Below are 12,301 nucleotides of genomic sequence, written 5' to 3' on the forward strand. Positions count from 1 at the left end.
AGAGGGAGAGAGAGAGAGAGAGAGAGAGAGAGAGAGAGAGAGAGAGAGAGAGAGAGAGAGAGAGAGGAAGCAGACACACACAGACTGGTATGAAGCAAGTGTTGAGAAATGTGCTCCCAGCCAGCATGGGGAGGAAAGAGGAGGAAACCCTATACCTTTGAGGTTTGTTTGTCTCTTTTTAAGTCCTGGGAAGACTAGATAAGGAGGTAAGGGAACCGGAAGAGGAGAGGGCGAGAGAAACTGTAACACATTTTAAATGCATTAAGTGGAGGGAGGCTTCAGGTGCTCTCGCTGAGGGTTCTTTCCCTGACTGAGACCAGTTCCTGCTCAAGGGGCATCAGCGTTGCCCACCGCCCCTCCCGTCCCCGTGACAACTCCCGGTACATCAGTACAGCGGCACATCATTCACAGGCTCTGTTAGCCCGAATGCAAATGGACACTCACCGCAGCTCATGGCCTCCAGCCCCGGGACCTCTGCCTGGTGGGCCTTCTAGCTCAACGGTATCAGGAAGCAGATGGAAATAACCCCTGCTTCAAGCAGAGAAAAGCAAAAGCTGCCAATTCACAGGAATCTGGAGAAAGCCTTCCAGACCCACCAGTCCTCGTGGGCGTCCAGCAGCACTTAATTTACCCCAAACAGAGCGTGCATCTCTGTCCTGCTCTCCCTGAGGCAGACTTAGTTGTAGGCTTATCTCTGAAGGCCCAACTCCCCCACCCCACAGGGCTCAGGAGGGAAGGGGCCATGCCTGACTCGCCTTGTCCATAGAGCAGCTCCATAAACTGAAAATGGAACTGACGCTGAGCCAAGCAGGAGGTCACACAGCTCATTACCGGGAAAACTTGGGTCCTCTGAGGTCTCCTTCCAGCGCTCTTTCAACTTGACCCTAGCCCTCACGCAAAACCTCAGCTGTCCTTCCTTCTTGCAGGTGGCAGAAGTGTTCACTAGCGTTCCATCAATACCATCCACAGTCAAATAACTCCCTATTGTCGTCGGTACCTAGCTGTTCATCTCTGGTCTCCCTCTCCCAAATCCATACTTTGCAACATCTCCAAACTATCACTGAGCTTATAATACATAAAAAAAAGAGAAAAGGGTCATCTGAATTAGACTCTTTGATGTCACAAGGATAAGACACACAGATCGTCTTTCGTGGTGGGACCTGACTTTAAGAACGAACACGCTGGGAACTGAGCCAACCCGATCTCAGCAGCAACATGGGCATGAGAATTATAGCACCGCCAAGCCTGAGGTGCACCTCAGGCCTCAAGGACTACTGAGACAGGGCTCGCTCCGTGCTGCTCAGCACGCCCTGAGCTCTAGGCCTAAGTCACCTGATTTTCCTGGCCCAAGAGAAGTCTGCTGTGGTCAGTTTTTTCTCCATCCAATATGGACGCGTCTTGTGGGGCAGAATTCCTTACAGGATAGGCCTCACTCGTTTATATCCTTTGGTTCAGTCACTGAATCCTGGACAAACCCTTGACACCTGGAAAGCAGGTGTGGCACTTGGTATTTATCTGTCTATCCATCCGTCCATCCTTCCTTCCCTCCATCCACCTATGTATCTCCTTGTGCTGCTTCCTTCTGTGTTGATGTCATTCTCAGGCAGATTCTACCCACATGGTCCGAAAGCTGGCTCCCAGCAGCCCTGGGGTTTTATCTCCCTTGCAGAGACCGTCTGAAAAAGGTTTCTGTCCGGCCTGACTGGTCCCATGTCACCCTGTGGTGGGAGCGGTCTTGCAAGCACTTAATTGACTGACCCACCAAAATGGAACAGAACGCAAAGGTCCTAAAGAGAAGAGCGATCAGACCACAGAGCCAGAGATGCCGCCCTGCACGGGTCTTCATTCTGACGTAATGACAATGGTGTGCTCTGTGACAGGCAACTGGCATCACGCTGTGTCTCTACACAAATTGCCTCAGACTGTGACGGATGTTTCAGTGTGTTTAAAGGCAGCTTCCCTTCACACACACACACCACACACACATTCACACACACACCACACACATTCACACACACCCCACACACATTCACACACACCACACACATTCACACACACCCCACACACATTCACACACACCACACACATTCACACACACCCCACACACATTCACACACACCACACACATTCACACACACCCCACACACATTCACACACACCACACACATTCACACACACCCCACACACATTCACACACACCACACACATTCACACACACCCCACACACATTCACACACACCACACACATTCACACACACCCCACACACATTCACACACACCACACACATTCACACACACCCCACACACATTCACACACACCACACACATTCACACACACCCCACACACATTCACACACACCACACACATTCACACACACCCCACACACATTCACACACACCACACACATTCACACACACCCCACACACATTCACACACACCACACACATTCACACACACCCCACACACATTCACACACACCACACACATTCACACACACCCCACACACATTCACACACACCACACACATTCACACACACCCCACACACATTCACACACACCACACACATTCACACACACCCCACACACATTCACACACACCACACACATTCACACACACCCCACACACATTCACACACACCACACACATTCACACACACCCCACACACATTCACACACACCACACACATTCACACACACCCCACACACATTCACACACACCACACACATTCACACACACCCCACACACATTCACACACACCACACACATTCACACACACCCCACACACATTCACACACACCACACACATTCACACACACCCCACACACATTCACACACACCACACACATTCACACACACCCCACACACATTCACACACACCACACACATTCACACACACCCCACACACATTCACACACACCACACACATTCACACACACCCCACACACATTCACACACACCACACACATTCACACACACCCCACACACATTCACACACACCACACACATTCACACACACCCCACACACATTCACACACACCACACACATTCACACACACCCCACACACATTCACACACACCACACACATTCACACACACCCCACACACATTCACACACACCACACACATTCACACACACCCCACACACATTCACACACACCACACACATTCACACACACCCCACACACATTCACACACACCACACACATTCACACACACCCCACACACATTCACACACACCACACACATTCACACACACCCCACACACATTCACACACACCACACACATTCACACACACCCCACACACATTCACACACACCACACACATTCACACACACCCCACACACATTCACACACACCACACACATTCACACACACCCCACACACATTCACACACACCACACACATTCACACACACCCCACACACATTCACACACACCACACACATTCACACACACCCCACACACATTCACACACACCACACACATTCACACACACCCCACACACATTCACACACACCACACACATTCACACACACCCCACACACATTCACACACACCACACACATTCACACACACCCCACACACATTCACACACACCACACACATTCACACACACCCCACACACATTCACACACACCACACACATTCACACACACCCCACACACATTCACACACACCACACACATTCACACACACCCCACACACATTCACACACACCACACACATTCACACACACCCCACACACATTCACACACACCACACACATTCACACACACCCCACACACATTCACACACACCACACACATTCACACACACCCCACACACATTCACACACACCACACACATTCACACACACCCCACACACATTCACACACACCACACACATTCACACACACCCCACACACATTCACACACACCACACACATTCACACACACCCCACACACATTCACACACACCACACACATTCACACACACCCCACACACATTCACACACACCACACACATTCACACACACCCCACACACATTCACACACACCACACACATTCACACACACCCCACACACATTCACACACACCACACACATTCACACACACCCCACACACATTCACACACACCACACACATTCACACACACCCCACACACATTCACACACACCACACACATTCACACACACCCCACACACATTCACACACACCACACACATTCACACACACCCCACACACATTCACACACACCACACACATTCACACACACCCCACACACATTCACACACACCACACACATTCACACACACCCCACACACATTCACACACACCACACACATTCACACACACCCCACACACATTCACACACACCACACACACACATTCACACACACACCACACACACACACACCTCACACACACACATTCACACACACACACACACACAGGCTCCAGCAAAAGTGTTAGCTTAAAACTTTATTTGGGGACTTCCCTGGTGATCCAGTGGTTAAGACCTCGCCTCCCAATGCAGGGGGTGCGTGTTCGATCCCTGGCCGGGGAGCTAAGATCCCACATGCCTCATGGCCAAAAATCCAAAACATAAAACAGAAGCAATATTGTAACAAATTCAATAAAGATTTTTTTAAAAAATTTACTTCAAAGCGTGTTGGAAAAGCATTTTCCCAGGGATGTAAATCAAGTGTGACTTCACTGGATGTCAGAGCAGATCATTCTGATTTTTAACAACTGCATATAAACTGCAAGAGAACTACTCCTCGGGCTGGCAGAAGGGATGGAATTGGTCTCCCCGCTGTCCTGCCCAAGGGCCATTTTTCAGACACTACATTCCTTCTTCTGCTTAGAACGAAGCAAGGTTCGCGTGGAATGAATGAAACCCAAATGAATTTCCCAAAGGGGGAAAAATAAGAACGCCTCCGGATTTTGATATAGTGTAGAGAGTACAGGTCAGGAGAAAAGAAGAGGGTCATTCAAACAGAGATACCCAAGAGGCCTACAAATGTGTCTCATTTGTTGAGCATTACACGTTGTAAGGCGGGGGAACTTTGTCGGATATGGATTTATGCACCAGACCACCAAATGTAACTTTGGGGGATTTTTTGGTTTTTTTAAGGAGAATGAAATCCAACTGGCCAGCTTTCAATCACGCAGGAACTAACTGTCCCGGTATGAGCTGCCCAGTCCTTTTCCCCACTGGCCGCTTTGTACAATTACATCACCCTGGGGAGAGCACAGGAGAGGAAAGAGCGCGAGGTTTTAAACTATCAGCTCCGGTATCAAGGTAGCAAGTCCACCAGCTAAGATGGGAGCCATGGGCAGAGGGTTTAAAACTGTGCTCAGGCCCACGACCCTTCCATGACTGCAGAGACCGTGAACAACATCCCTTGGGAGGCCGCCTCACCCTTATCAGGAAGGGAGAAGGCCCTGGGGTGGGGAGGGAAGGGTGGCCAGAGCTTGTGATGCCGAAAGGAAATAAATCCTTCCAGACAAGAAGGCAAAAGAGGACCCCACTACCCCGTGGCCACTGAGAATCCCCGAGGCCTTTACATTGCTTAAGTTTGGGTAAAGCGTCTTCTTTCTGAAAAGCGCACCAGGTAATAAAATCTTATCTTCTTAAAATAATGTTCAATTGCTTAACTAAGAAGGAATATATTCTTTGAAATGTTCATACAATACGAATTACAGGCATGCCTCCGTTGATTGCACTTTGCTTTACTGCGTTTCACAAATATTCCTTTTTTTTACTAATTGATGGTTGATCAAGCAAGTCTATCGGTGCCATTTTTTCAACAGCCTTCGCTCACTTCCTGTCTCTGTGTCCCATTTTCGTAATTCCTGAAACCTTTCAAACTGTTTCATTATTATTACACTTGTCACGGTGATGTGTGATCTTTGATGTTACTTCTCTGACTCACTGCGGCTCAGGTGATGCTAGCATTTTTCAGCAATGAAGTATTTTAGTTAAGGCATGTACATTGCTGTTTTAGACGTAATGCGATTGCACACCTAACAGTACAGTCTAAACATAACTTTTACACGCGCTGGGAAACCAAAAATTTCATGTGACTTGCTTTATTGTGACATTGGCTTTGTCGCAGTGGTCTGGAACTGAACCCACATCATCTCCAAGGTTTGTCTCAACACAGGATTAAACTGTATGTACTGTTCCATCTATACTTTTTCACATAGACGTATATCTTATAAATGTCTATCTTATAAATGTCTATATCTTATAAATGTCTACCTTATTCTCTTTTACTCCTGCATTTTATTCTGTAATATTGGATATACCACAATTTATTTCCCTAATTATTGACGTTTACATGGTTTCTAACTTTTTGCCATTATAAACCATGCTGCACTGAAAATCCTTATCAACGCTTCTCTGTACACATGTGGAAAGAATCCTCTTGGACAGAAACATAGAAGTGGTGGTTCAAAGAATACAGACATTTTTACTTTTGATATATACTCTCAAGTTGACCTCCAGAAGACTATTACCATTTTATACTCCCTCAACATTGAAAGCAACAGAATCCTTTTAAATTTCCAATCTAACGGGTAAAACGTGATCTACCATCATTACTTCCATGTTTGTTCATTATTTACTGAATAAGCAAGCATCTTTCCACATGTAAATTGGTCACTTTTACTTAGATCAGTGACCGGACTGTTTACAGTTTTGCCTACCGTTCTACTTTTTTCTTTTTCTTATTTATTTTTATGAGCTCTTCATGAATTCTGCTCTTTATTATGTAGCTTGAAAATATTTTACCCCAGCCTGTGGCTCGTGTTTTATATAACTCACTGTATTAAAGCTTAGGATGTCTAATATAGCCTTAAAAAGAAAACTGTATCCTGTATGGGTTCTGGGTTTTACATCTTGCTTAAAAAAGACATTACCCATCAAAGAATTACAAAATTTCTATTTTTTCTAATACTTTTATAGTTTTACTCTAGATTTAGCTCTTTAATCCATACAAAGTATGTTTTTGTATTTATGGTGAGATTGAAATTTCCTTTTCTTATTATCCTGACACTGTTTATTGAATAGGTCCTCACGTATTCATAATTTGAAGTGTTACTTTTGTATTAAATACTAAATTCCTATGTAAACATACATGGATCTGTTTATAGACTCTTCGTTCCATTGATCTATTTCTCTGCTCTTGTGTCAACAACACAGTTTTAATTGTTAACATTTTAAAGTATGTTTTGATATAAAATAGGATAAATCTATCACTGTTCACCCTTTTTCAATAAACTTTTGATTAATTTGTGCATTTTCTAATCTATATAAACTTGCAAATCAGCTCGTCAAGTTTCATAAAATATCCCCTTGCAATTTTTCTTAGCATCGCACCGAATTCGTGGATTATCTGGGGGAAGAACTGACACCTTCACAACTCTGGGTCCACCATCCAACGCAGCACGTGTCTGCTTATTCAAGTTTTCTTTGGTCCTTCAACACAATGTTATGGTTTTCTTCATATTAGGTTTATTTCTAGATTTTTTTTTCTCTTGTAATTAAAATATTTTCAGGGCGTCCTCTAATTGTTTATTGATAGCACATTGGATTACGAATTCTTCATCTATTCATTCAGCAAGTATTTGTTAAACGCTCACTATGGGGGACACCCTGCAATCCTAACTCTACTGCAGGTATACAGACAAATTATTGATTCTTGTATTGTTGAAAGATAAACTGAAGCATGTTAAAACTCTTCAGAGTTTACTTAAGCAAAAGTCAATTATAATGGAGCTGCCAATCCATCAATGGTTAGGAGTGCTCTACCAACGGGAGCCCGGAGACTTTTACAGAGAAGATGCGTCCGCAAAGCGAACACAGTATGTGATTGGCCCAGAGCGGCGCCTTCCTTGTTTGGAAAAGCCTATTGGCTGTTCTGGCTCCCGTTTCTCAACCCTGAGGCCTCGCTGCCTTAGGCCTCGGTTTGCCACCTGAGTCTCGTGGCCTCTTTGTTGAATTCATTTAGCAGCATTGTTCATCTCTCTATGAAAAGCTCCAGAATGAAGTATCAATGAGCAAATTTTAATAACCAGAGCAAGTGGATACATAGGCCAGAAAGTTTAAAGGAAAAGCAAAATGGTTAGAAGACCTCCTTGAGTACATTTTCAACCCCATTTCTAGAGTCTTCTATAGAAAGAACAGCTTCTCTTGTTCTGTTTTTATGTTTTGACTCCACAATTCTGGGTGACTCAGACGTCAAAAGACAACTCGGTTCTGGAGGAGGGGCCCCCGCTGGAGCTGCTGCTGTAATTTAGGGCATGATCCTCAAATTATGAGGTTTGGATGACACAAAATGCCAAAAGAAGCTGGGAACCCATGTGAACCTAAACTACAGGTTTGCACTTTTTCCATTCCTCTGCCTTCCCTTCCCCGTCTCCAGCCCCTGCCATCCACACCCCACACCCTCCAACTAAGCTTTTCTATTGCAAATGATCAGAGACAGGATTTGAACAAAAGCCCCAGCTATTTCCTCTGCTCCCAGACCTGCAGACAGCAGCATCCTGGTTTGAGACATTCTCCACGCTTATTACCACCAACGGTGAAATGAATAAGCTTATCTGATGTGTGAAATTTGAGTAAAAGAAAATTACAAAATAATAGATAAAAACAAAGAGGTGCATTGTTGTGCATTTGTGAAGGGCTTCACCAGATGAATAACTGGCCGTTAGATTTTTTTATATCATTAGGCTTGAACAAGAGAACAATAACAAAGGATTTACCACCACCACCCCAAAAGAAGTGATCAGGACAACCTCTGCAAAAGATTTTTAACCCTTGAATAATTCAGAACCCAGAGTCCACTGAAGCTAAATTCCAGCAGAGACAGAGACAGAAGTGAATTTTTCACTACAAAAATTTCTAAAAGAATCAACTGGCAAATTTTCAACCCAAGTAGCTAAAGGAGAACTTTTCCATTGGGTTTATTGAATGCCGGGCAGTGTTACTTAAAACGGACTTTGCTGGGTGGGTGTGCTTTTTTTTTTTTTTTCTACAGCTGATGTCAAGTCCAAAGTGGCATGAGACGGGAGAATGACCTCCTAGCCATCCTCTCACCTTAATAAAGTGCTTTTTTTCCCTCAGCACTTTTATTTGTTAATAGCATTTCACCTGACTACAGAAGTAATGCGTGTACACTGTAGACATTTTGGAAAATACTGAAAATCACAGGGAAGAAAAAGTTAAATCATTCCTTTTTCCAGCACCCATCAATAACCACTATTAAGATTTTAGTGTTGAGTCTTCTAGCCTGTCCTTCTCAATGCATATATTCATATTCTTCACAAAAATGAGGACGTGCCACTTTTGTTTTTTCATAAACCATTGAAAATACTCACCATCATGGTTGCAATTAGATCCCATCCCTTGATGGGTCATAATTTTTTCAACCCATCCCCTCTTATGGAGCATTTGGGTTTTTCTTGGTGGCTCTTTTAAGCATGGAGTTCCTGGTTAAAGATTTGAACAATACATATAAAGTGTATCTTAACTCACCCCCAAGTGACACTTCCAGTTCTGTGACCGAGAACCCTCCTGGGACACAGACCTGATGAGGAAAAAAATGACAGGAATGTATTTTACACACTTTGGGGGGAGTTGGCTCAATTAGAAGGTGGAACCCTTATTAAAATGTCAACAGCTCATTGGCTACGTGTACAGGGAAACAACCCACCAAAGAGGAAAACAATTCTTCTTGAGCCCTCAACTTATATACACTATGAAAGTGCTCTTCTCCCTAAAACACTGCTAGGCAAGGTCACTTGAACCTCTACATCCCTTTTAAATGCAATGACCTCCAACATTTGAATGTTCCCCTCCAATGGCACCCGCCTGGGTCACGTCTTAGCCCAGACCCCGTCCCACTCCCCACTGGATCCGCTCTTGTTTGTGACAATCTTCAGTTTCTGCTGCGTCAGGGTGACTTGAAAGAACCCCTCTTTATCTCCACCCACATTTTCCCTTCCGCAAGAGTCCCAGTCTGATTCAACTCGGTAGCTCCACGCAGGAGGCACCCAATAAATATTTGTCGAATGATTCTTTCAAGGCACCTGGGTGAGGGCCCCAGGCGCTTTTTCTGCGTTTAGGTCTCTCACAGGCTGGAGGCCACAGTTCAGCAAAGTCAGGGCAAGGTCAGGGGGGCCCGGGAAGGCAGCTTTCAAGTTGAGTAATGAAAGGCGATGTTAATTACCGACATGGGCCATTTAGAAGAAAGAAAAATGCTATCTCTTATTAATTTTGCTGAAATGGACACACTCTTGTCAGTGGCTAATGGTTAACAAAGCCGTTCCTTTCTGAAGACAGAGCAGGAGAATCTCAGAACAACGAGCTGGGGGCCACAGAGCAGAGACCAGCTTCTGCCCCCCGCGTCTGTGTAGGGCTGAGATAACCTGACTTCTTTTGTTTGGGGTTTTTGTTCCTGTACCAAGTTAGACACAAAGCCATCCACGAGAGGTTCAAGGGTTCATTGGTACCAAGATGTTTAGGAAGGGCTTTTTACAGGGAACCTCAGTCACCACCAGGCTCCCGCTAAGGACACGGGAATCGAGTTCACATTTTACTGTGGGGAGGCGAGAAGTCGAAAGAGAACAGAAATCAGCTTGTGGAATGGGAATGCCTTCTCCTCTTAGTGCGAAGCGCTAATTTAGTCAAGAAGAAAGGCTCTGTGGAAGCAGCACTTTCCCTAGGATTTCGGGCCCCTGGATAATCTTGGGCGGACGTGCATAAACGCTTCTCCAAGGCCCTGTGCTTTCCATCTGAACGCTGGATTTGGCAGTTGTGAACTTCAAGTGGACCTATTTAAGCTGATCAGAGGAAACAGGCTGACAGTGAGCTGATTAGAAAGCTCTTAGAGACCCTACTTTAAAGAGGGAGTGGAGTTCTTAACTTTTTTTCCATCAGCTTTGCGGAGGGCCCCGGGAGCCCGGAATAAACGAGAAAGGATGGGGCTGGGGGGAGGGGAGGAAAGCGTCCATTTTCAAACACGAAGAAAAACAACCTCCTTGCCAGACCTTTGCCAACCTTCCTGTTCTTGTCAAGCTCAGCTTTGAGGGAATGTTTGAAGATAACAAGAAAGGAAATCATGAAATGATACGGCGAGGCCGAGCTAGACTTGAAGAGACAAGTGCAAGCTGTTTCCGCGACCCGGGCTTTTCTCCAGGCTGCCAAAAAGGAACCATCTATCAGACCCATAAATAGGTTAGGAACCTCGGAGTAAAATGCTTCTTTTAACAATAAAACGATGATAACCAAGTTTGTCTAGAAAACGTTACAGCCGTAATCGGCCTCCTTTTCCATGATACACACAAAAGTGTGCTTTTGTCTCCAGGGATGGAAAAGGTGGGGTTGACGCCTTTCAAAAAGCTGAATGTTTATTAGGAGTGAGGAGTTCTATTTGAGAAAATGTTACAAACATATTAACGTTCAGAGGGAACCCTTCAAAACCTCTCTGGGAAGATAGGAGTTGCTGACACGACATACATGCAGAAAAAGACTCCACTGCAAATTCTAAGGAAATGAGTAAGTTGTCTCTTTGCCATCCACAGAGCCCTTATCAGCAACAAAAAGTCCAGGTTAAGGGTTTGCTTCCTAAACTGACAGCCCCAAGTTGACCTAAAATCAAACAGGCAGTTGGGAGTTGGGGGAGTCTGGGGGCCCGTGGGAAGAAGCCTGCACATCTGACCCCCTTTAAAACGCGCAGAGGGGCTTCCCTGGTGGCGCAGTGGTTGAGAATCCGCCTGCCAGTGCAGGGGACACGGGTTTGAGCCCTGGTCCGGGAAGATCCCACATTCCAGTGCGCCACAACTACTGAGCCTGCGCTCTAGAGCCCGTGAACCACAGCTACTGAAGCCCACGCACGTAGACCCCGTGCTCAGCAATAGGGAGAGGCCACCACAATGAGAGGCCCACGCCGTGCAACGAAGAGTGGCCCCCGCTCGCCGCAACTAGAGGAAGCCCGCGCGCAGCAGCAAGGAGCCAACGCAGCCAAAAATTAATAAATGAATAAATAAATAAATAATCTATTTTTTTTTAAGTGTTTAAAACGTGCAGAGTCTGAGCTGCCGTCTCCAGGAAAAGAATAGCCGTTTACGTTCCAGACCTTAAACTGAAAGTGACGTTTACAAATTAGCTCTGAATACATATTTATCCTTCCCGTGAAGAGCTGCAGCCCCAAGTGAAGCCAAATTCGAAAAAAATGCAATGCAGCTCCTACATACACAGAACCAAACGAAGCTGACCTAAAACTGGCATATTTCTCTCACTCTTTCAAAA

At 45.4% G+C, this 12,301-nt stretch overlaps 1 long non-coding RNA gene across 1 annotated transcript in view; it reads left to right on the forward strand.

Moving 5' to 3' along the window:
- LOC112402901 (uncharacterized) overlaps positions 1 to 7,560 on the forward strand; it is an 8,683-nt gene extending 1,123 nt beyond the window's left edge. Inside the window, exon 2 of the long non-coding RNA XR_003003785.1 lies at positions 7,362 to 7,560. This is a non-coding gene — a long non-coding RNA (uncharacterized LOC112402901). The remainder of the gene's footprint in view (positions 1 to 7,361) is intronic.
- Positions 7,561 to 12,301: the final 4,741 nt, after the last annotated feature.

This window comes from Neophocaena asiaeorientalis, unplaced genomic scaffold, assembly GCF_003031525.2.
Source record: "Neophocaena asiaeorientalis asiaeorientalis breed wild unplaced genomic scaffold, Neophocaena_asiaeorientalis_V1.1 scaffold4, whole genome shotgun sequence".
Taxonomy (NCBI): Eukaryota; Metazoa; Chordata; class Mammalia; order Artiodactyla; family Phocoenidae; genus Neophocaena; species Neophocaena asiaeorientalis.